General features: G+C 37.2%; 1 pseudogene; it reads left to right on the top strand.

Annotated features, from left to right (window-relative positions):
• The first annotated feature begins 396 nt into the window (after positions 1–396).
• LOC113323579 lies at positions 397–24,123 on the top strand (annotated as a pseudogene).
• The last annotated feature ends 635 nt before the right edge of the window (positions 24,124–24,758 follow it).

The following is a 24,758-nucleotide window of genomic DNA, read 5'->3' as shown; positions in this document are numbered from 1 at the left end:
TAGTCAATAAATAAAATTCAGGGGATTTTCAAAGCCCCTCGTTCCTTAAAAAAATAAAAATAAAAAAAATAAAAAATACTTTAAAATTCTTCCACGATATAGTTACTTGTTTGTGTTGTTTAAAGGGTCCAGATCGTGGGACTCTAACATTTGACAAAGGGTTCGTACAAAATTTCTTAACCGTCAGGGTTTTGTTTTGCTGGTCTGAAATTTAGTTAACAAGTTAATCCTCTGTTTATCGAATTTACTCTGTTTCTAAAAACTAATATAAATATGAGGATAGTTATCTGAACCACTGCAGGAGAACAGAGAAAACAAAGAGCTGAATGGGGCAGTAAGGCACACAAGGAATTAAGTGATTTCATTTAGTTATTTCATCTTTTTAGGACTTAATATATGTCTTCCTCATCCGATTCATGGATGAATTCACTGTCATGTTCAAGTTCATCAATCATTCAAGACAAAACACTCTCTTTCTCAACAATTCTTCAATGGGGAAGATTTATATTGTTATCACCATGTCCACAAAGAGTTCTATTCTCCTGCATCAATCTTCTTTTCTTATTCATTTTCATAGTATTTACCCTTCAAAGCCTATTCTCTAGATTTCACAAAAAGAATAACACTACTACAACTTCCATCAACATACCCTTGATTACCAGAACAAGAAAAGATAATCTTGGTGTAAGTCTCTGGTTTCATTTATCTCTAATTCTATCAGCTTTGGTATCCATAAGTTATCTAGTACTATCTGTTGGATTAACTTCAACATAGAAGTCACTAACAAGCTGGTTAGGACAAGATTAGGAAATTGATGTAATCCTAAGGGAATTAGAAGTCATCTAGTTCTAAGAAAAGGAAAGACATGTAATAAGGTAATAGGACTAGGAAAAGGAATTCATAGTTCTATATATATATGATCACCAAAGTTGTGGTTGATCATATGAGCAAGATTAGAGCTTGTATTTAGTTTTGAGAGATTTTCTAAACATCAATAAAGAGAGTTGTCTTTATATAAGCTAAGTTTCATCTTGCAGTTGCCATTAATTGGTATCAGAGCTTGTTTCTGAGCCATGGAAAACGAAACCACCATTGTGGGTGCAAAACAGTTCACGCCACCATCAATACAAGTTCCAATCCTCAACGCCACAAACTACACAGTATGGGCCATGAGAATGAATGTACTGATGAAAATCTACAAAGTTTGGGAAACAATTGATCCTGGTACATTGGACCCAGACAAAAACAATGTTGCCATTGGATTACTCTTTCAAGCAATACCAGAATGTCTTGTTCTATAAGTTGGTGAACAGTAAACTTCAAAGAAAATTTGGGATGCAATAAAGGCACATAATCTCGGAGCTGATCGAGTTAAAGAAGCCCGTCTGCAAACCTTAATGTCTGAATTTGAAAGAGTAAAGATGAAAGACACTGATACTATTGATAGCTTTGCAGGAAAGCTATCATAGATAGCCTCAAAAGCTGTGTCACTTGGACAATCCATTGATGAAGATAAACTGGTAAAGAAGTTTCTCAATAATTTACCAAGATCCAAGTATATTCATATCATAGCTTCTCTCGAACAAGTCTTAGATTTAAAGAAGACTAGCTATGAATATATAATTGGAAGATTGAAAGCATATGAAGAGAGAATCCTTGATGAAGAAAACAATGGAGAAACTCAAGGAAAACTCTTGTACACAAACTCTTACCAACAAAATTGCGACAAGAGGAAGAGGTCGTGGAAGAGGTGGTAGAGTAAACAGAGGCCGAGGAAGGGGAGGAAGGTTTAACTCACAAGATAGAACAACAAGTCAGAATGATCAAAACCAAGGGAAAGAAAAGAAGGATAGATCAAACATTATTTGTTACAGATGTGATAACCCAGGACACTTCTCCTCTGTATGCCCTGAAAGAATACAAAAGATGGAAGAAACAAACAAGAATGAAACAAGGGAAGCAGATACAGCTCTTTTCATGCACGAAGTTGTATTCTTAAACGAAGGGAAACTAATACCAAAGAACTACGAATCAAAGGATGGAGAAGAAGGAATCTGGTATTTAGATAATGGAGCCAGCAATCACATGACTGGTAAGAGACACTACTTTTCTGAACTCAATGAGAAAATCAAAGGACAAGTGAAGTTTGGGGATGGATCTTCTGTAGAAATTGAAGGGAAAGTATCAATTCTAATTCAGAGAAAGACCGGAGAACAGAAGCTTGTCACAAACATCTACTTCATCCCAAACTTACAAAGTAACATTCTAAGTTTAGGACAAGCTACAGAAGTTGGATGTGATGTTAGAATGCGACAAGATTATCTAACAGTTCATGACCCAAGTGGAAGACTTTTAGTTAGAGTCTCACGCTCACAGAATAGACTCTATAAGATAAGTCTCATTATTGGAAGGCCATTGTGTCTGAATATGAGACTGGAAGATCAGACATGGAAGTGGCACGCAAGGTTTTGGCACATAAGCTTTAGAAATTTAAAGGCAATGTCTCAGAACAATATGGTTCGAGGGCTACCACGGATAAACAATGAATCAAGGATCTGTGAATCATGTTTAGTTGGGAAACAAACGGGTCAAGGTTTTCCAAAAGCAACAACATTCAGAGCCTCAAAGCCATTAGAGCTTCTTCATGCTGATTTATGTGGTCCTATTACACCACAACAAAACGGAGTGGTGGAGAGGAGAAACAGGACTCTAATGGAGATGACAAGAAGTTCTTTAAAGGCTATGCAGGTACCTAATTATCTATGGGGAGAAGCTGCACGACACTCCACATACCTAATAAACAGGATACCTACGAAAGCTCTAAAAGACATGACTCCATATGAAATTTTGCGAAAGAGAAAATCAAACATAGATCATTTAAGAGTGTTTGGTTGCAAAGCATACGCAAAAGTTTATTTTTCAACTCTTAAGAAACTGGATGATCGATCTCAGACTCTTGTGCATCTAGGAATTGAGCCTGGATCCAAAGCTTACATATAATTCAATCCAACAACGAAAAGAGTGATAGTGAGTCGAGATGTGGTATTCGATGAAAAAGCAAACTTGAACTGTAAAGAAACTAATGATGGACCAAGTAGGGATCCGGGAATGTTTCACATGAGATGGGGTCAAGTAATTGATGAAGGCGAAGGACCCATAATCATCAATACCAATGGAAACAATGATGTTAATCAAGAAGAAGAAGAGAATAATGAAAACACTGAGAATAACGAAGAAGAAGAAGAAGAGATCGATGAAAAAACTCAACCCATTCCACTGCGAAAATCAACAAGACAGATAAAAAAGCCACAGTATCTGGAGGATAATGTTCTTCAAGATGCATAAGAATGTGAGATAATGCTACTTTTTGTTAATGATGAACCAAGGAATTTTCAGGAAGCAAAGGTCTCGACTAAATGGACACAAGCATGTAGAGAAGAAATTATTTCAATCAACAGAAACAAGACTTGGTTTCTAGTTGATAAGCCTGGTGGGGTAAAAGTGATTGGTCTTAAGTGGATCTTCAAGGTTAAAAGAAATGCTGATGGAACTATTAACAAATACAAGGCAAGACTTGTAGCTAAGGGATACGTTCAAGAATCAGGCATAGACTTTGATGAAGTTTTCGCACCAGTTGCTAGACTAGAGATAATTCGTCTCTTAATAGCAGAAGCTGCATCAAACTTATGGGAAATTCACTACTTAGACGTTAAGACAGCATTCTTACATGGTGAATTGCGAGAAGATGTGTATGTTGAACAACCAGAAGGTTTTGAAGTAAAAGGACAAGAGCATAAGGTTTATAAGTTATCAAAAGCTCTATATGGTCTAAGACAAGCTCCTCGAGCCTGGAATACAAAGTTAGATCAAATCTTAAGAGAAATCAGATTTGTTAAGTGCTCTAAAGAAACATCAGTATACAGAAGAGAAGAAAAGGGAACGCTTCTTGTGATTGCAGTCTATGTAGATGATCTATTTTTGACTGGCAACTCCCTTAAGGTGATCAATGAGTTCAAGAGAGAAATGTCATGAAAGTTTGAGATGTCAGACCTCGGAAAACTCACTTATTACCTTGGCATAGAAGTCCATCAAGGAGTAGATGGGATTCAGTTTAAACAAGAAGCTTATGCAAGGAGAATTCTGAAAGAAGCAGGACTTGAAACTTGTAATCCAACTAAGATACCAATGGAGTTTGGACTTAAAGTTTCAAAGACACAAGAAGAAGCAGAGATTGATTCAACGAGTTATAGAAGAAATGTTGGATGCCTAAGATACTTATTACACACAAGACCAGATTTGGCTTTCTCTATGGGAGTAGCAAGCCGTTATATGCAGAGTCCACGCAAGTCTCATGGTGATGTAATAAAGCAGATATTGAGATATCTAAGAGGAACAATCAGCTGTGGATTGAAGTATGGTCGAGGAGGATCAAAAGGAATTGTTGGGTATAGTGACATCATTCATAATATTGACCAAGATGATGGAAAAGGTACAACTGGTCATATATTTTATCTAGATGAAGCACCTATTACATGGTGCTCACAGAAGCAAGACACAATAGCTCTCTCATCCTGTGAAGCTGAGTTTATGGATGCAACAGAAGCAGCTAAACAATCAATATGGCTTCAAGAACTGTTGGGTGAAATCAAAGGAAGAGAACCTGAAAAAGTTCTCATCAAGATTGATAATAAGTCCGCAATTGCACTCACTAAAAATCCAGTGTTTCATGGGAAGACAAAACACATTCACAAAAGGTATCATTTCATACGAGAATGTATCGAGAAGGAGATCATCAACGTTGAACACATACCAGGAACTGAGCAGAAAGCAGACATATTGACAAAGGCATTAACTCAGATCAAGTTTGAAGAAATGAGACAACTGATTGGAGTACAAGATATGTCACGGGTAAGGTTGAAGCTTAACGGGGAGAATATTGGATTAACTTCAACATAGAAGTCACTAACAAGCTGGTTAGGACAAGATTAGGAAATTGATGTAATCCTAGGGAATAAGTCATCTAGTTCTAAGAAAAGGAAAGACATGTAATAAGGTAATAGGACTAGGAAAAGGAATTCATAGTTCTATATATATATGATCACCAAAGTTGTGGTTGATCATATGAGCAAGATTAGAGCTTGTGTTTAGTTTTTAGAGATTTTCTAAACATCAATAAAGAGAATTGTCCTTATATAAGCTAAGTTTCATCTTGCAGTTGCCATCACTATCTATTGTAGCTTTCACTTCGAAACTCGAGTCTTCATGGAAATTAACAGAAGCTTTGTTTCAATTAGCACTAGCTGTGACTCATTTTGTAATCACAGTTTTAATCATCCATGAAAAGATATTCCAAGCTATTAAACATGCTATGTTCATTCGTGTTTACTGGATTGTAAACTTTGTTTTTGTTATGTTATTCTCGGTTTCTTCGATTGTTCATATCTCGGGGGAATAAAACCCATGAAACGGAATTGAGAATTGACGATATATTCTTTTTGGTTAATCTACCTATATCGGTATATTTTCTTGCTGTTGCAGCGAAAGGATTTACGGGGATTACGGTGAGGAGAGAGTTGGAATCAGAATTGAGTTTGAGAAACCCACTTCTGAATAAGTCTGTTCCAACCGGTTATGCTTCTGCTTCGATCATTTCTAAAGCGTTATGGTTATGGTTGAATCCGTTGTTACAAAGGGGTTATAAATCACCGTTTAAGATCGATGAAGTTCCTTCATTAGCACCTGATCATAAAGCAGAGAGGATGTCAGTGTTTTTCGAAACGAACTTTCCAAAACCAGAGGAGAATTCAAAGAATCCTGTTCGAACTACATTGATTCGATGTTTTTGGAAGAATTTAGCTTTCACTGGTTTTCTTGCGATAATTCGTCTTTCTGTCATGTATATCGGTCCGATTCTTCTTCAACAGTTTGTGAATTTCACTTCGGGTTTGGGTAGCTCACCTGATGAAGGATATTATCTAGTTTTGATCTTGTTATCTGCGAAACTTGTCGAAGTTCTTTGTTCTCATCAGTACACTTTTCAGTCGCAAAATCTTGGGATGCTAATCAGATCTACATTGATCACTTCATTGTACAAGAAGGGACTTCGGCTATCCTGCTCGGGTCGTCAAGAACACGGGTTAGGTTCAATCGTGAACTATATGGCAGTTGATGTACAACAGCTTTCCGATATGATGTTGCAATTGCACTACATTTGGTTACTGCCAGCACAAGTTGGTGTTGCTTTGGTTCTTCTTTACTTTAGCCTTGGTGTTTCAGCACTTGCTGCATTGTTTGGCATATCTGGAGTCATTGTTTTTGCTGTTTTAGGAACTAAAAGAAATAATCGATATCAATTCAATTTGATGAAACAACGAGATTCAAAAATCAAGGCGGTGAATGAAATGCTTAGTTATATGAGAGTGATCAAGTTTCAAGCATGGGAAGAACATTTCAATAAGCGCATACAAAAATTTCGAAGTGCTGAGTTTTCGTGGCTGACGAAATTCATGTATTCTACTTACGCAAACCTCATAGTATTATGGAGTGCCCAGGTTCTTGTTTCCGCATTAACCTTTGGGACAGCCATTTGGTTAGGAGTTCCACTGACTGCAGGTACAGTTTTCACGGCGACCTCGTTATTCAAGGTTTTACAAGAACCGCTAAGGAATTTTCCTCAAGCTATGATTTCGGTTTCGCAAGCAATGATATCACTTCAGAGATTGGATAAGTTTATGATTACTAAAGAACTAGTGCATGATGCTGTTGAGAGAAGTGAAGATTGTGATGGTACAACTGCTGTTGAGGTTCAAAATGGTACATTTGGTTGGGATGATGAAGGTGATGATTCTGTTTTGAAAGATTTGAATCTTTTGATTAAGAAAGGTGAATTTGCTGCTATTGTTGGAACTGTTGGATCCGGAAAATCATCGTTGTTGGGGTCCATTCTTGGGGAGATGCATAAGACGTCCGGAATGGTATGGCTTCCAACTTACTTGGAACTTTTATTTCTTTTTTTCTTCTTTTCCATCTTTTTTTTTTTGGTTGGGCAATGAATTTATGAAAAGCAAACGATAATTACAAGAATACTTAATGTCTAAGGTTACTGTCCCTTGAAAGTAAACCAGAAAACCCTCAAAACTAGATCAAACCATCAAAGAGAGATCATGATGAAATCTTTCATTACGTAACTGCAAATGAGCAAAATACATACCTCTTAACTAAACTATCAGGAGGATGCCTGCAGCACTTAATAGGTATACCTAACAGTCCAAACTTGACATTCGACGCAAACTGCCACGTAGTTTAGAATGGTCATAGGCTTCATAAGCTTATCACGTAGTTAAAATAAAGGAAGTTCTCCGAAATTCAGTTCATAGGCTTAGAATGGTCAGCAAGGCTTCAACGGTAAACCAGTGTACCGTATTTATTCATGGCAATTTATATTATTGAGTAGTAGACTTCATTAAGCTACGGATATATACAGTAAATTTGAAAAACTTCTTCATTCAACATCTACCCAGTCATGCTAATGACATGCCCTTAGACGTACGTACTCTTAAGTGCTCTCTAATAAATCGTCCGTACATAAATGGTGTTAAACTCCAAATTCAACATCTCGAAATGTTTTATTGGGTGGGAAGCTTTTGGATTTCCAATGGAAAAATACGTTGTTGTTTAGCCAAACCAATAGGGTAGAAGTGAAAAGTGAAAACAATATGCTAACAGTACTCTTTTAACTATATGATGGATAAGTGTCATATACTTTTTAGTATAGAGGTTTGCTCGGATGAGTCCAGACTCGAGAGACCTCCTTCAGTTCACCCTATCAGCAGATAAAATAAAAAATATATTTTGGTTCTTAGTACTTACCAGAAGTACTTGAATCCTTGATCACCGATTCAAATCTTCATAGTTAACCAGCTGCCTCTTTGGGGCCGGTCTGGCTACTATATGCTCCTTTCTTTAAAAAATTACTAAGTAAAATAAAATAGGCCACCTTGTATCATCCCTAGAATTTTTCTTCTTATTGAAGCAATCCCAAGACATATTATAGACACAGCCGCGATTTTATAATGTTATTCATGGTCCCTAAAGGGGTTATCGGAGTTAGTAGGTGTACCGTTTGAGTGATCCGACGATTAGGATCGATTACAACTCTTTTGTCTCGTATGAAATGGTATCCTGCTAATTCCGGTAGCCTTTTTTAGCAATTATGGCACTATCGGTAGATAAAAGGAGACTTTTTGTATAATTTGTTGAGCGGTATTTTTTAATACCTAAGCGTGCTAAAAAGAGAATAATGTGTTTGTAAATAGTAAACAAAACTAGCCAGAAAAAATCATGTAAACAAGGAATTGTATGTGTTTCCTTTTGAAGTATTTCAGAGGAAACTCCATTTGATGTGTAACTTTCTTTTGTTGTAATTAATGCCGCGTTATAACTTAGTATGACTTGCATAACGTTTACGGGTATTTTTTAAATGTAGCCCACTGCCCATAAATTTGTTATTTTTAGTCCAGAAACACTTACTTTAGGCTGAAAAACTACTTCTTACTCAAAATTAAAATAAAACGTTATATATATATATATATATATGTAATTGTTCTTTCACCATTCTCACAAATTAATCAATTATAATCTCTAATTCTTATTTTCCCCATAAGCAAAATAAACTCTAATCCTTATATTTCTCTAAAATGATTTTTTTTTGTTTTTCTCAATCATGATTACATTAAAATTAATCGAGGATACATACTCTGATTATTCCCTTAAAAATCCACGCAACAACACAAATCAAAATGGAATTGACTAGATTTTCATGGATTCTAAGGGGAGGTACCATATTATTGTGGAGGATACCAATATTCGTATAAGACATGCTCGAATGTGTTTTTTCTTATATGAATTTTGGTATTCTCCCCAGTAATCTTCTACCCCTATAACTAAACATACCTTTATCCGCAATGTTGAACACTTCGATTCTTTTTCTAGAATCATTCTCTAAATTGATGTTATTTTTTTCTCAATTACGATTGCACTAAAATTAATTGTTAGTGTTGACTATTCTTCAAAATCATCAATAATGTCAAATATCTTACAAAAATTTAACTATGAAAATTCTGTAATCAATACTGGATTTTATGATTTATCAAATTATTTTCGGTCATATATAATAACTATGTGTAATTTTATGGGCTACGTGAAATAATTATAAAGGTATGTTTGGTTATCTTAAGTATTTATTTTAAATGAATTATAAATAATAAAAGTATGTACTACGTTTTAGAAAAGTCAAACAAGGTTTGAAAAACGGTAATGTTTTTCATTTTTGGAAAACCGCTTGTTAAAACGATAACACCCATGTAACATGCCCATGAGTATTATGTGTATCATTCTCTACACAATGTCATTAAATAGGAAATAACACCGTTTTTTAGATCTTATGTTATAATTTTTTTTTTAAAATTAACTAGATGCTACTTTTTTTAAACAATATTTAACGTGAATTTCTTAGAACTTATTTCTCGTTCCTACTCTTTTGATAACCATATTAGAGTAAAAAATTATTTCGTACACAATTTATTTGTTTTCAAAAATTTAAGATTAAAACTTAAAAGGAGAGGATTCACCCATACTTTGGGTGTCATTTTTTTTAATAAATATAAATAGTAATGGATTTGATGCCAATATTTCGGGAATATGTTTTCTTATAAAGCTCTACTTACCGACAAAAGATGAGTACTTTCCAAGATGTAAAATATACTACTATCTATTAGTTTGAAAATCCTCCACTAATACTCAAGGGATTTTCAACCATGGAAGTAAAATTGGCAAATAATGTTCGAGTTCTGGGAACACATTCGTTTTTAATATGTACGTAGAGCTCTGTAAAAGGAACATATTCCAAAGTATTAGCTATTATCGTTTGATTTTACAAAAAAGAAAGGCTGCCAGAAATATGAAATAGTGTGAGAATAAAATTATCCCTCTCAAAATAAACAAATATAAAATATTTCTGTTTCACTTTTCCTTTTCCTGATTTTAAAAAAGCAATAGCATCTTATTTTATTTTTTACCTTTCCTCACAAAGTTAAAATAAAAAATTTAAAAATAGAAGAATTAAAAAATAAAAATAAAAAGATTTGCACTAGCATTATTAGACATATTATAACCTTTTTCACGAACGTTGTAACCATTTGATAGAAATCCCAAATCTTAACTATTTTTTATTATTATTTAACTGCTATAACTCCCCTTAAAACACTAAAAACGTAAAAAATGGTGTTTTCCCCCTAAATTAGGGCTTTTATTCTTAGAATATACTCACACCCACCAAAACGCTTTATAACGATTGTAACTGGTGGACGTAACTTTCTCTATAAGTAAAAATCATATGAACAAAATGAATATTGATAAACTTTTTTAGAAAATGATGGGTCCCAACTGAATATCATTGGACCACCAATTATTCTTTTTCAATTTCCAAGTGATGAGGTTTTTTAGGTGTTTAAATTTATAATTTGTTTCTTTACCGCTGATTTGACGCTTGCATGACTCTCTCCGGCAACGAACTCACGTTGTTCACTATAAACAAAAGTGGAAATTTAATAAACATTATTTTTATTTTCAGAATTCTTCACAAATACTCTTAATTATCGTATTTTTAAGTTTTTAAAGCAATTCAACCTCCAAAAGAGATTGAGTTAACATTTCATGCATCAAAGAACAGGTTAATTCATCCAAAAAAAAAAATTTAGTCCACTTTCATTATCCACTTAGAGCATATCTTAAGGGTATTTTTACAAAAATGGAAAAAATGAAAAAGAAAAAAAATGAGAGGTACTTAAATATAAGGTTAGGATCCGTTTTGCTTTGATAAAATCAATCAACAAAAATTCTAAACCATAAGATGTTATATATCTGATGGTCCACATCTTCGATGATATGTCACTTAATTTTGTTTTGGTACTTGTTTGGATTAATACTGGGGTAACAATTTAGGGAAGACAATGGTAACGGGAATTTTCCGTTACCAAATTTTTTCTAGGTGGACGTGATGTATCAAGATGAAACAATTATGGTTTTAACATTTCTGATGGAAAATATAACTCCAATTCTTTTTTCCACTCAATTGTTTCTTATTTCACTAAGATAGCGTCTCATTCGAGATGGTATATAGGCAGATATCATGATTTTAGTTTAGACTCATAATTATAGAACGTGCGATTAGGGAATACGAGAACTAAGTGGGGATATAAATTACTTCCTCCAACCAATAGTGTCTGCTAAGGGGTGTCTTTTGGGGGGAAATATACTAAAATACCCTTCCTCAAAATAAAAATTAAAAAACAAAATCATATCCTCCATTTCCATCTTCACCTCTTATTAATCTCTTTTAGGGTTAGGGATTTGAAACCTAAATATTCCCCACTCCCTTTCAAATTCTAAATTTTTCCCACTCCCTTTCAAATTCTCTTCTCCTTCTCTGCCGGCTCCTCACTTTGAAAATGATTTTTTTTAACATTCGGAAGTGATGAAGACCATGCCGGTAGTGATGAAGACCATGCCGGAAATGATGAAGATCATGCCGGAAGTGATGAATACCATGCCGGAAGTGATGAAGACAAGCCGGAAGTGATGAAGACCATGCCGATATAGATGAAGACCATGCCGGTAGTGATGAAGATCATGCTGGAAGTGATGAAGACCATGCCGGTAGTGATAAAGACCATGTCGAAAATAATTTTTTTTTACATCGCCGGAAGTGATGAAGACCATGCCGGAATTGTTGAAGATCATGCCGGAAGTGATGAAGACCATGCCGTAAGTGATGAAGACCATGCCGGAAGTGATGAAGACCATGCCGTAAGTGATGAAGACCATGCCGGAATTGATGAAGACCATGCCACAAAATGGTGCCGGCATGCTTGGTAACTAACATTCAATGCCGTAACTAAATGTCGGCATGCTCGATAAAAATCTATCAATGCCGGTAGTCAAGTGGAAAAAAAAATCAATTTTCTGGATACTTTACATCATGTGCCGGCAAATAAATTCAAGCAACATACCATACCGGTAGAAGTACCGGCATGCTCGAGAATTCACTGACTGTGTCGGCAGTGGACTGAAAACCAGCAAACAAATTCAAAACGGAATAGGTTTTGAATTTCAAAATTGGAGATAAGCTCGGTGCCGACATGGACGTGGTATGAATACCAAGCCAGTATGGCTGCTTCCGGCATTGTATTTATACCACGTCCATGCCGGCACCGAGATTTTTCAGCAGCAAAAATTGTGGATTCAAAGAAAAAAAATCAAATTTTCAACCTCTTACCAGCAATTCTCTCTTCACAATCATCCTCCATTTTCACCAAAAAAAGTTCCCTCTCAAATACTTTTTCCCTCCTACTCTCACCTCACTCACCCAAATACAAATAAAAATACACACTAATCATTTAACAGATACTTAAGATTTTTTCTAATTATAATTAGACATTAAACCTGATTAGTGAGGAGTTAGGAATTATATAAAATACTTAGACAAAGGTGACCCTGATTTGATATTTAAATCCAGTTTTTGTCCTTTTCCTCAATCCCCAATTAATTTTAGTATTTCCCAATAGCGCCTTCTAATTGTAACAATGTTGTTGAATGGAGAGCAGGGGATGGCTCAAATTTTGAGAATCTTCATCTGTCAAAAAAAATATATACATATGGATCATGTTATTTATTAATAAAATTTTGGTTAGGATGGCAAAGATGAATCGACGTTCGAAATCCAAGTTTTTATTTACAAAGAGGATTGAGATGTACAGAAGATAGAGAAGACGACGAACATGAGATTTAGTTGATAACTTGATATTCCAAACTTAATTTTAACGAGCAAACACAAACCAAAAAGGAATTATGTGCCACATCATCAAAATCATTGGCCATTGGATCTATATAATTTTGTCATTGGAAGGTTTTGTCAATTATTTTGTCAAATTGTTTTGTTATAGGATCCCAACCCATTTTCTTATAGGATCCCAACCCATAAGATTGTATAGATCCAATAGCCAATGATTTTGATGATGTGGCACATAATTCCTTTTTGGCGTGTGTTTGCTCGTACAAAATTAAGTTTGGAATATCAAGTTATCAACTAAATCTCATGTTCGTCGTCTTCTCGATCTTCTGTACATCTCAATCCTCTTTATAAATAAAAAACTTGGATTTCTAATGTCCATTCATCTTTGCCATCCTGACCAAAATTTTATTAATAAATAATATGATCTATATAGATATACATATTTTTGTTTGACAGATGAGGATTCTCAAAATTTGATTTGTATTCGAGTTTTTCAATTCTCTTTTAAGATGGTCAGCTCAAGTAAAGCTATATTTGAGCCATCCCTAGCTCTCCATTCAACATTATTGTTATAGCTATGAGTCTAAACTATGAAATCATGATGTCTGCCAATATACTATCTCGAATGAGAATGTTATCTTAGTGAAATAATAAGAAACAATTGAGTGGAAAAAAATATTTGGAATTAGATTTTCCATCAGAAATGCTAATATTATATTTGTTTCATCTTGATACATCATGTTCATCCTAAAAAAATCGGTCAAGGAAAATTCTTTGTTACCATTAACTTCCCTAAATTATTGCCCCAGTATTAATCCAAACAAGCACTAAAACAAAATTAAGTGACATGTCATCAAATATGTGGACCATCAGATATATAACATCTCATGGTTTAGAATTTTTGTTGATTGATTTTGTCAAAACATTTTCGTTAACTGATCCTAACCCATAAATAAATATCTCTTATTTGCATTTGTGTTCTTATTATGGTTACTGGTGGTGGTTGTGGAGCTAAAGAAGTACTTGATCTAAATTGGGATTGTAGGAATTAGTGCTTTTAGGAAAGGACATTAGGAAGTTAATGAACTTGGAATTATGTTTTACCTTACAAGTTAAGGATTATTAGTGAATCACCCCCATGAGCTCTCCTACTATCAGTCTCACCACTATGTGATCTCCTACAGTCTCAGTCTTCCAACCCCGCCACCATTCCAAGGTCTATCTTAAATTCTTAATCACCACTTCCTCTTCTCATTCAGAATATAATTCTGGTGGGATGGCGGAGCCAGAAAAAAAAACATTAAGGGGCCAGGGGCTTAAAAAACATTAAAAAAATAGGGTTATATTTAGTGGGCCAAACAAAAATTATAAAAGAAGTGGAGGGATTTTAGATAGATAATTAGATTTTAGGTTGAGCTAGAGGAGGGTTAGTCAACTTGGGTTAGTCAACTTTTGACTTAGCCGGTCGCGTTTTTTTTTTTGCTTTTGACAATTCATTTGTCTCTAGATAACAATTTAAGAATCCATTTATGGGAATTTGTAGAATGGGCCCTACATATACTCCAATTCTAAACCCCTTTCAAGAACATTTTAAATATTATAAAAAAGAGAAAAACAAACTACCTACCATTATTAGTAGGCCTCCACAGAAACCGAACTGTAATCGCCCACAGGACGGTAACCGCGGTCGGTCACGGTTTTAATTTTGTTAATTATTAAATCTTCAGTGCGGCCAACGATTTTACCCATAACCGTACACTAACCGAACCGAATAACCGAATAACCGTTATATATCTATTTTGTTAACAATTATATACCTATTTAGATCTTAGTCGTCAATACATGTATATATATGCTTACCAACCCTAAATCTAAAACTTACTCCTCCTTTTGCAGCGACATTTCTTCACTTCTCCCTCTCTGTAATCATCGGTAGTTGTTCACCTCTCCATTATCCAACCATCAACTCGATCAGGAGCATCACAATCACCAGTTCTCGTAATCACCAATTTTTCTTCTTCGACTACTTCTTCTCGTTTCTGTTTTTCAACCAACACCACCTGCTACACCACCATTACAACCAGCACCACCTGCTGCATCACCGGCACCAGCAACACCACCTTGAAAGATTGGAGATCTGATTGAAAGATTGAAGATTATTTTGTTTATTAATTTTAGGTTTCTTAAAAAACTAGTTTTTTCTTTTTTTTTTAATTTCTAATCGTTATGGTTAGATTCAACTTTATTTAACATGGCATGGGTTTTACAGATGTTATATGACTACGAAGTTTTGAAGGTTCAATTTGTATCTCTATAATTGTGTGTTGATGAAATTGACCATGGTCAAGACATGCCAACAATGGATTGTAAACTTCTCCTGATTCAAGCTATGTGTCGTTTAATTAGATCTGTTAAGACTCCATTAGTTATGAAATTTGAACTATTAAGTCTTGGAATGAACCATCAATTAGAGTTACAGGATTGATTTTTTATCTAATGGAAGAGGAACTGAAGGTATTTTATTTTATTTTTTCTTTTAATCCAGGTGGAATCGGTCAAAACCGTATAACCGTTAAGAATAACCAAGCCAACTCAGATCGGTTTTAAAACCGAACCGTGACAACACAGTTCGGTTACGGTTTTGAAATTGAAAACCGTTGTATGTACGGTTTTACCCATAACCGCACCGTGTGCAGCCTTAACCATTATGAATATAGTTTTTACAGTTGCAATCATGTTTCATTTCTTGTTGCGCAAGATAATCCAATCTTCTTTATCCATCGAATTTAGAAATGCACTTACGCTAGTTATGTTGTACACTTCTTTTAAGGAAACGTCTGCTATCCTTTCTTTGTGGGAAATTTGGTAAAGGAGACTATGTATAGAATTTATGTTTGAGTGAATTATCCAACCACTTATGCATGCCTTATTTTTATGTATGATGAGTTTCTATATAAATTAAGTGCTCTGATCTTTCTGATGCAGGTGAGAGTATGTGGAACAACAGCGTATGTGGCCCAAACCTCGTGGATACAAAATGGGACTATCCAGGAAAACATATTGTTTGGATTGCCAATGGATATGACAAGATACAGAGAAGTAATCAGAGGTTGTTGCTTAGAAAAAGATTTGGAGATGATGGAATTCGGTGATCAAACTGAAATTGGTGAAAGAGGTATCAATCTTAGTGGTGGTCAGAAACAACGAATACAACTCGCTAGAGCCGTTTATCAAGATTGTGATATTTATCTTCTTGACGATGTATTTAGCGCAGTTGATGCTCATACTGGTTCTTATATTTTCAAGGTGATTACACCGTCTAATGTACAACCTTGAATTTTAAACCCTCTATTTTCAATGAATTATAGCTTTATGTCTGTCTCATCTTTCCCTGTTGGTCCGTGTGTTCACATTGGTGTGACTTTACAGGAATGTGTCAGATGAGCACTCAAAAACAAGACCATTTTGCTTGTAACTCATCAAGTTGATTTTCTGCATAATGCTGATCTCATAATGGTAAGTTTCTTTTTTTTTACTTTTCTTTTAGTGAGGTTAATTAAGGTCCAGATTCTGTGTTTCCTAACGGTTGTACGCCACCGCATTGCAGACAGATTATGCGAGACGGGATGATAGTTCAATCAGGGAAATATAACGAGCTTCTAAGTTCTGGTTTGGCTTTCAGTACTTTAGTCGCTGCTCATGAAACATCCATGGAGCTAGTCGAAAATAGCAATCCAGATTCTGAGGATCTAGAACCATCAATATCTCAAAGAGAAGCTTACGGAGATTACCGTACTAACGAAAATGGCTCAATTAGTGACCAACCCGAATCCCAAAAGACATCATCGAAACTTGTCGAAGACGAACAATGAGAAACAGGGCGAGTTAGTTTGGGAGTTTACAAGATTTTCTGCACTGAAGCTTATGGATGGTCGGGTATATTAGCAGTGTTGTTCTTTTCTCTCTTGTGGCAATCTTCTGTGATGGCTTCTGATTACTGGTTAGCTTATGAAACCGGAGAAAAAAACGCGTCTTCTTTTAATCCTTCCACCTTTATCAAGGTCTATGCGTTCATTGTTGTTGTTACTTGCGTTTTGGTGTTTATAAGAGCTTTTCTAACAGCATTCGCGTTTCTGAAGACTTCTCAAGTTTTCTTCTCACGAATACTTAATAGTATCCTACATGCCCCAATGTCATTCTTTGATACAACTCCTTCTGGACGAGTTCTAAGTGGGTAAGATTCATATCTCTCTCTCTCTCTCTCTCTCTCTCTCTCTCCCTCTCTCTCTCTCTCCTCTCTCTCTCTCTCTCTCTCTCTCTCTCTCTCTCTCTCTCTCTTTCTCAGAGATCTGACATATTTTGGTATTTCTTTCAGGCTTCCTCAGATCAAACCAACATTGATCTCTTCATTCCATTTTACCTCGGATTGACTATTGCGATGTACATCACTGTTCTCAGCATCGTCATTGTAATATGTGAGGTTGCTTGGCCAACTATATTCCTCATAGTACCACTAGGGTTAACCAATTTTTGGTATCGGGTACGTATTCCATTTTTCATTGATTGAATTTCCGAATATAATTCCATTTGGACAGTGAATGTAAGGGAGTTCATTTTTGATTTATCGGCCTGAATCATTTGGTTACGCAGGGATACTTTCTGGCATCATCTCGTGAATTGACACGTCTTGACTCCATCACCAAAGCTCCTGTTATCCAACACTTTTCTGAAAGTGTTGCTGGTTGTATGACCATCCGGTGCTTCAGTAAGCAAGAAATATTCTGTCAGGAAAACGTTGAAAGAGTTGATGCAAATTTACGTATGGATTTTCACAATAAGGCAGCAAACTCGTGGCTGGGATTCCGTTTAGAATTGATCGGAAGTGTATTTCTCTTCACTTCTGCTTTGTTTATGATCATGCTTCCTAGCAACATTATAAAACCTGGTACATAATTCACATATCTACTGGTTCTCTATCCCTCTCGGACTCTGTCATCAAGTGAAACTGACTTCTAACTATTTCCTGATACAGAATATGTTGGCTTATCACTCTCCTAGGGATTGTCTCTCAATTCTGTTTTGTTTTTTTCGGTATGGATTAGTTGCTTTCTGGAGAACAGAATGGTTTCTTTGGAGAGAGTAAAACAGTTCATCAATATTCCATCTGAATCAGCATGGGTTATCGAAGACAACAAAGCTCCCCCTGAATGGCCTACTCGTGGCAGTGTACATCTCAAGCAATTGCAGGTAACATGACTGAAATTATTTAGTTGGAAAAATTGTTGATTATGTTAGGCCTAGTACTCCTCTTATTCCCCAAATACTCCTCTTATTCTCAAAGGGATCACTCTTAGCATTCAAGGGGGAGAGAAAGTTGGTGTTGTTGGTAGAACGGGTAGCGGGAAATCAACGTTGATCCAGGCTTTCTCTACAGTGATGGAACCTGCGGGAGGAACAATTATCATTGACGGGATCGACGTTTGCAAGTTGGGTCTTCATGATCTCAGGTCCCGTTATGGGATCATTCCTCAAGAACCAGTTCTTTTCGAAGGAACAGTCAGAAGTAATATTGATCCAGTTGGAAAATAGTCAGATGATGAAATATTGATGTAGTGCAAGATATGGCAGAATCATACTTGGAAGGAAGGGATCGACGAAAGAATATCCGTTAGCCATGTATGAATATTTTCCTATTTGTTATTTTGTTAGGAAATAAGGGATATCTTGCAAGTATTTGCATGATATCATATTTATTAGGATTTCCTCTTTATTAGCATTAATCATAAAAGATATTGGCATATTCCATAAGGCCTATATATGGCCACGTTTGTAAGGAAGAAAAGCAGATTTTAAAGAAAAGAAAACTCTTCCTTTGAGAAGTTTTATACATTGTGTGATTTCTAGTACTAACATTCTACACCATTTGGTATTCAGAAACTGGGTATCGATCCTTCCAACATGGTTCGTGGTAGAGGTCAGGGTGGTCCTCGCGAAGCTTTGGTTGAGGAGGTAATGGAGAGAACGAGATACGATGAACTATCACGCACGGTTGAGCAGCTCGCCGGTCAGGTAGCAACCCTGTTACAACGACATGAGCGCCGTCATCCTCCTACTGATGAGTCCAATTCATCTGATGAAGATGACGATAATGATACTGATAACCCTTTTGCTGGGCGTGAGCGTGAATCTAGGAGTTGGGAATCATCATTCCGCATCGAAATTCCTGAGTTTCATGGTAGCGGGTTGACACCAGAGGATTGTATCGACTGGTTTTCTACTGTGGAGGAAGTTCTGGAATTTAAGAGGGTTCCTGATGATCGAGTGGTTCCGCTTGTGGCTACACGCTTTCGGGGTAGGGCTGCTGTTTGGTGGCGTCAACTGAAAGCTTCCCGGATTCAAAAAGGTAAAACTCCTATTTCTTCCTGGGCAAGGCTTGAAAAGTGTATGCGTTCAGCCTTTTTGCCATTTAACTATACCAGAGAACTGTATATTCGTTTACAAAACCTTCGTCAGGGTTTTCGATCCATTGATGAATATACGAAAGAGTTCTATGATTTGGTCACTCGGTCAGGTATTACAGACACCGATGATCAGCTTGTCTCCCGCTATATAGGTGGTCTGCGTGAGACTTTCCAGACACACTAAATATGTTTGATTATTTTTCTGTGTCTGAGGTTCACCAACGAGCTCTGCGTTTGGAAAAACAATTATCCCGTAAGTCAATTAGAGCAGCTGTTGGCCGTCCTACTATTACTCCTTCACAGATTGCTTCCGCTCAACAGAATGTTAGTACGTCTCAGAGGCCTGGTCCTAAATGCTACCGATGTGGTGATCCTGGTCACTTGGCAACGATTGTCGTAAGGCTGGTCGACCTGGCAAAGCTTTACTTGTAGAGACCGACTGCTGCTGATGATGTCTTTGCTGATGCGGAGGAGACATCAACTGAGTTCGATGAAGTATTTCTGCCAGGGGACCAAGGTGACTGCTTGATGATTTCTCGACCATCGTTCCTGACGCCGAAGGTTGACACTGACGAGTCATGGCTCAGAAAGAACATCTTCCAGACAACGTGCACCATAGAAGGAAAGTCTGTCGAATGATCATTGACTCAGGAGCTGTGAGAACGTGGTGTCTGAAGAGCTGTGAGAAAGCTCAAGTTATCAACAGAGAAACATCCTAGTCCGTACTCTCTTCACTGGCTGAGTAAAGGTTCGGAGGTAACTATTTCCAAACGTTGTCTTGTGAAGTTTTCCATTGGTTCTGTATACGAAGATGCTTTGTGGTGTGATGTCGTGGTTATGGATGCTTGTCATCTGCTATTGGGACGACCTTGGCAATACGACAGGGAGGTAATTCACGATGGTAAACTAAACACATATTCATTCTTGTTCAAATCGACTCGCATCACGTTAGTACCTGCCAAGGAACTGTGCACAAACCACTCTCTAATCTGGCTTCCAATTTTCTGTCTTGGCGTACGTTTGAGACCGAGATGATAGATGAGGGTATTGTTCATCTTGTGTGGTCTTTCTCTTGCATCTGCCGACGGCTGTGGAGGTTCCGTCATGTATCCAGGGAGTATTATCGGACTTTGCGACATTTTTCCTGTTGACCTTCCGGAGGGGTTGCCTCCATCTCGAGCTATTCAGCACCGGATAGACTTAGTACCAGGATCGGTTCTTCCTAATCGAGCTCATTACCGTATGAGCCCAAGAGAACACGAGGAACTACAACGTCAGGTAGGGGAGTTATTAGCCAAGGGTCTCATCAGGGAGAGTCTTAGTCCTTGTGCAGTTCCGGCGTTGCTCATTCCTAAGAAGGACGGTTCATGGCGCATGTGTGTGGACAGTCGTGCTATTAATAAGATTACGGTGAAGTATCGTTTTCCCATCCCTCGTCTGGATGATATCCTGGACCAGCTTCATGGTGCTACGATTTTTAGCAAATTGGATTTGCGTAGTGGCTACCATCAGATTCGTATACGGCCTGGAGATGAGTGGAAGACCGCTTTTAAAACTAGGGAAGGACTTTATGAATGGTTGGTGATGCCGTTTGGTCTCTCCAATGCTCCAAGTACGTTTATGCGTGTCATGAATGAAGTATTAAAACCATTCTTGGGTAAGTTTGTGGTCGTTTATTTCGATGACATTTTGGTTTATAGTACTAACTTGGATATGCACTTGCGTCATCTTCGTGAGGTCTTAGTAGTCTTACGCCAGCAAAATTTCTTTGCCGCTACAAAGAAGTGTGTCTTCGGTACAGATCGCATTTTGTTTCTTGGATACGTCATATCCAAGGATGGTATTTCCGTGGATGAATCGAAGGTTGATGCTGTGCGTACTTGGCCTTGTCCGCAAACAATCCATGAGGCCAGGAGTTTTCATGGGTTCGCGTCCTTTTATAGAAGGTTTATTCCCCACTTTAGCACTATTGCAGCAGCAATCACCGACTGCATGAAGAATGGCAAGTTTTCTTGGACAGACGCAGCTACAGCAAGCTTCATCTTGCTGAAGGAGAAGCTTTGTTCTGCCCCTATATGTCTTACCAAATTTTTCTTTACCATTTGAGGTTCATACAGACGCCTCTAAGGTTGGTATAGGTGCAGTCCTCAGCCAACCAGTAAACCGATCGCATTTTTTAGTGAGAAATTAAATGGAGCTAAGCGAAATTACAGCACGTATGAACTAGAGTTTTATGCCATCATCCAAACCCTAAAGCACTGGCGTCATTATTTGATTCATTCTGAATTTGTATTGTTTACTGACCATGATGCTCTCAAGCACATCGGCAATCAAGACAAGATGAATGCACGACAAGTTAAATGGGCTAATTATCTACAGGATTTCACATTTGTCCTCAAACACAAGGCTGGCACTCAGAACCGTGTGGCTGATGGTCTTAGTCGTCGACGAAGTCTGCTAACGTCACTACGGACGGAGGTCTTAGGTTTGGAGTCGTTTGCTGATTTGTACAAGACTGACCCCTATTTTGGCTCAATTCTGGACGCTGTGCATGCTGGCAACAGTGCCCAGTTCACGATGTTGGATGGTTTTCTCTTCAAGGGAACTCGACTTTGCATTCCAGACTGTAGTTGGCGTTTACGTATCGTTCAAGAACTGCATAACGAGGGTCACTTTGGTCGTGACAAGACCTTCCAGTTGGTTTCAACATCATACTTTTGGCCGCGCTTGTTTAAAGAGGTACAACGTTTCGTTTCTCGTTGTCATATCTGTCAGGTATCTAAAGGTTCTTCGACAAATGCTGGTCTTTATATGCCATTACCAATTCCGTCTAAGCCTTGGACTGATATTAGTATGGACTTTGTTGTGGGTTTGCCTCGCACTCAACATGGAATGGATTCTGTTTTTGTCGTAGTTGACAGATTTTCCAAAATGGCGCACTTTATAGCTTGCAAAAAAACTACGGATGCGGTTCATGTGGCATTTTTGTTTTTCCAACACGTGTATCGTCTTCATGGTCTCCCAGAATCCATTGTATCGGACCGTGATTCTAAATTTCTTAGTCATTTCTGGAGGTCTCTTTGGAAATTATTGCGTACGGAGTTGAAATTCAGCAGTGCTTATCACCCTCAAACGGATGGGCAGACAGAGGTTGTTAACCGATCTCTGGGGAACATACTTCGCAGCCTGGTGGGTTCTCACACTAAACAATGGGACAGGCATTTGTTTCAAGCAGAATTTGCCTTCAACAGAGCCATTCATAAGAGCACCGGGTTTAGCCCTTTCCAAGTGGTCTGTGGATTTAATCCGCGTTCACCCCTTGATCTTGCGCCTGTGCCAGATTTACAACGAGTGCATGCCACTGATGATGAGTTGGTGCATCACTTACAACAGATACATGCCGATGCTGCTCAAAACTTGGTGGCGTCCTCTACGAAGTACAAAACGGCCGCCGATAAGCATCGTCGTCACGTTGAATTTGAGGTAGGTGATTTCGTTTGGGCTGTACTCATTAAGGAACGTTTCTCTACGGGCACATACAACAAATTGGGCCCTCGCAAGATTGGTCCTTTTGAAATTATTGAGAAGATCAATCCTAATGCTTACCGTCTGCGACTTCCCAGTCGTATTCATACTGCTGGTGTGTTCAATGTACGTCATCTCATTCCCTACAACGGCGACTTGTTTGATGATGATTTTTCTACCCTGCCTAATTCGGGGGCGAATTTCCTCTTTCCCGGGGAGAATGATGTAGTGCAAGATATGGCAGAACCATACTTGGAAGGAAGGGATCGACGAAAGAATATCCGTTAGCCATGTATGAATATTTTCCTATTTGTTATTTTGTTAGGAAATAAGGGATATCTTGCAAGTATTTGCATGATATCATATTTATTAGGATTTCCTCTTTATTAGCATTAATCATAAAAGATATTGGCATATTCCATAAGGCATATATATGGCCACGTTTGTAAGGAAGAAAAGCAGATTTTAAAGAAAAGAAAACTCTTCCTTTGAGAAGTTTTATACATTGTGTGATTTCTAGTACTAACATTCTACACCAAATATGGAAGGTAATTCCTACGAAAAACTATTGATTTTCAATCTCAGTAATTTGCTACTTGGTTTAAGTTTGTGCAGTCCTCAAATGTTAAATCTAGGTTTTATCTTACCTGTGTACAGAGCCTTGAGCGCTGCCAACTAAAAGATGTGGTGACTGCAAAACCCGATAAACTTGACTCCTTAGGTAACCATTTTCAGATATTGGATGTTATTTGTTTGTTCATTGATCTCCTCAGTTGCAATCCCTCATTACTCATGATATTCGGGACTGCTTTATTTCCTTCTCTTAGTGGTTGATAGTGGAGATAATTGGAGTGTGGGACAAAGGCAGTTGCTCTGTCTTGGAAGAGTAATGCTAAAGAAAAGCAGGATTTTGTTTATGGATGAAGCTACGGCGTCTGTTGATTCACAAACTGATGGTGTTATTCAAAGAATCATACGAGAAGACTTCGGTGCTTGTACCATCATTAGCATTGCTCATAGAATACCGACTGTCATGGACTGTGACAGAGTTTTAGTAATAGATGCAGGTATGTTTCTCTCCCACCGCTCAGTCTAAATCTATCTCTGGTATCCGATATGATTTATTTCTGGTAAAAGTTTCTTACCTTGAGATATATAAAGCCTAATCTATGTTTAATACTCGAGCAGGACATGCAAAGGAATTTGATAGTCCATCTCGTTTGGTTGAGCGACATTCTTTATTTGGAGCATTGGTTCAAGAGTGCCAATCGGTCTGCTGGTTTATAGTATCTCCGGTGAGTGATCTCTGTTGAGGCTATTGCGGCTGAGGCCGAGTGAAGAAATATTTACACATCCGTCCCACGCTGCGCATATTTGAAACGGAAAAGAACTGAATTCGTACGGTTTGGATGTATCCTCTTCTCTGCAACTTTCTCTCTTTTTTCTGAAAACTTCCATTGATTCATTACTTGTCCTCTATCATTACAGTAGTTATCTCCTTTTCTTTGTTTAAACATCATTAAAACCAATCATTGGTGAATCTTTATTATAATAGTATTATCTGGTTTTCTTTACTATCATTCAAAATATTGTTTCAAGGAAAAAACAAAAAGGAGGGGAGGGGGGTTCTCTTCTTAACACATAGATTCATATTTTATCTGATTCTTTTTTCAAAACTGAAACTCAGACTGCTTAAAACTGCTTCCCTGATAGGTTACTGTGTTAACCACTTTAATAGCCGTTAAGGATTTCATGCTCTTAACTGTCCTTATCTTTCCATTCAACATGTCTTCTGAAGACTTCAATGATCATCATCTACCTTCCAATCCATCTTCGTCTGATCTTCTGGATCAATTTGCAAACCTACTTTCCCAAGAATCATCAAATGCTACCGTCAATATCAATACCAATTTCCAAGGAAC

Source organism: Papaver somniferum, chromosome 11 (genome assembly GCF_003573695.1).
Source record: "Papaver somniferum cultivar HN1 chromosome 11, ASM357369v1, whole genome shotgun sequence".
NCBI classification, from domain to species: domain Eukaryota; kingdom Viridiplantae; phylum Streptophyta; class Magnoliopsida; order Ranunculales; family Papaveraceae; genus Papaver; species Papaver somniferum.
This window is presented reverse-complemented; position numbering and strand designations above follow the sequence as displayed.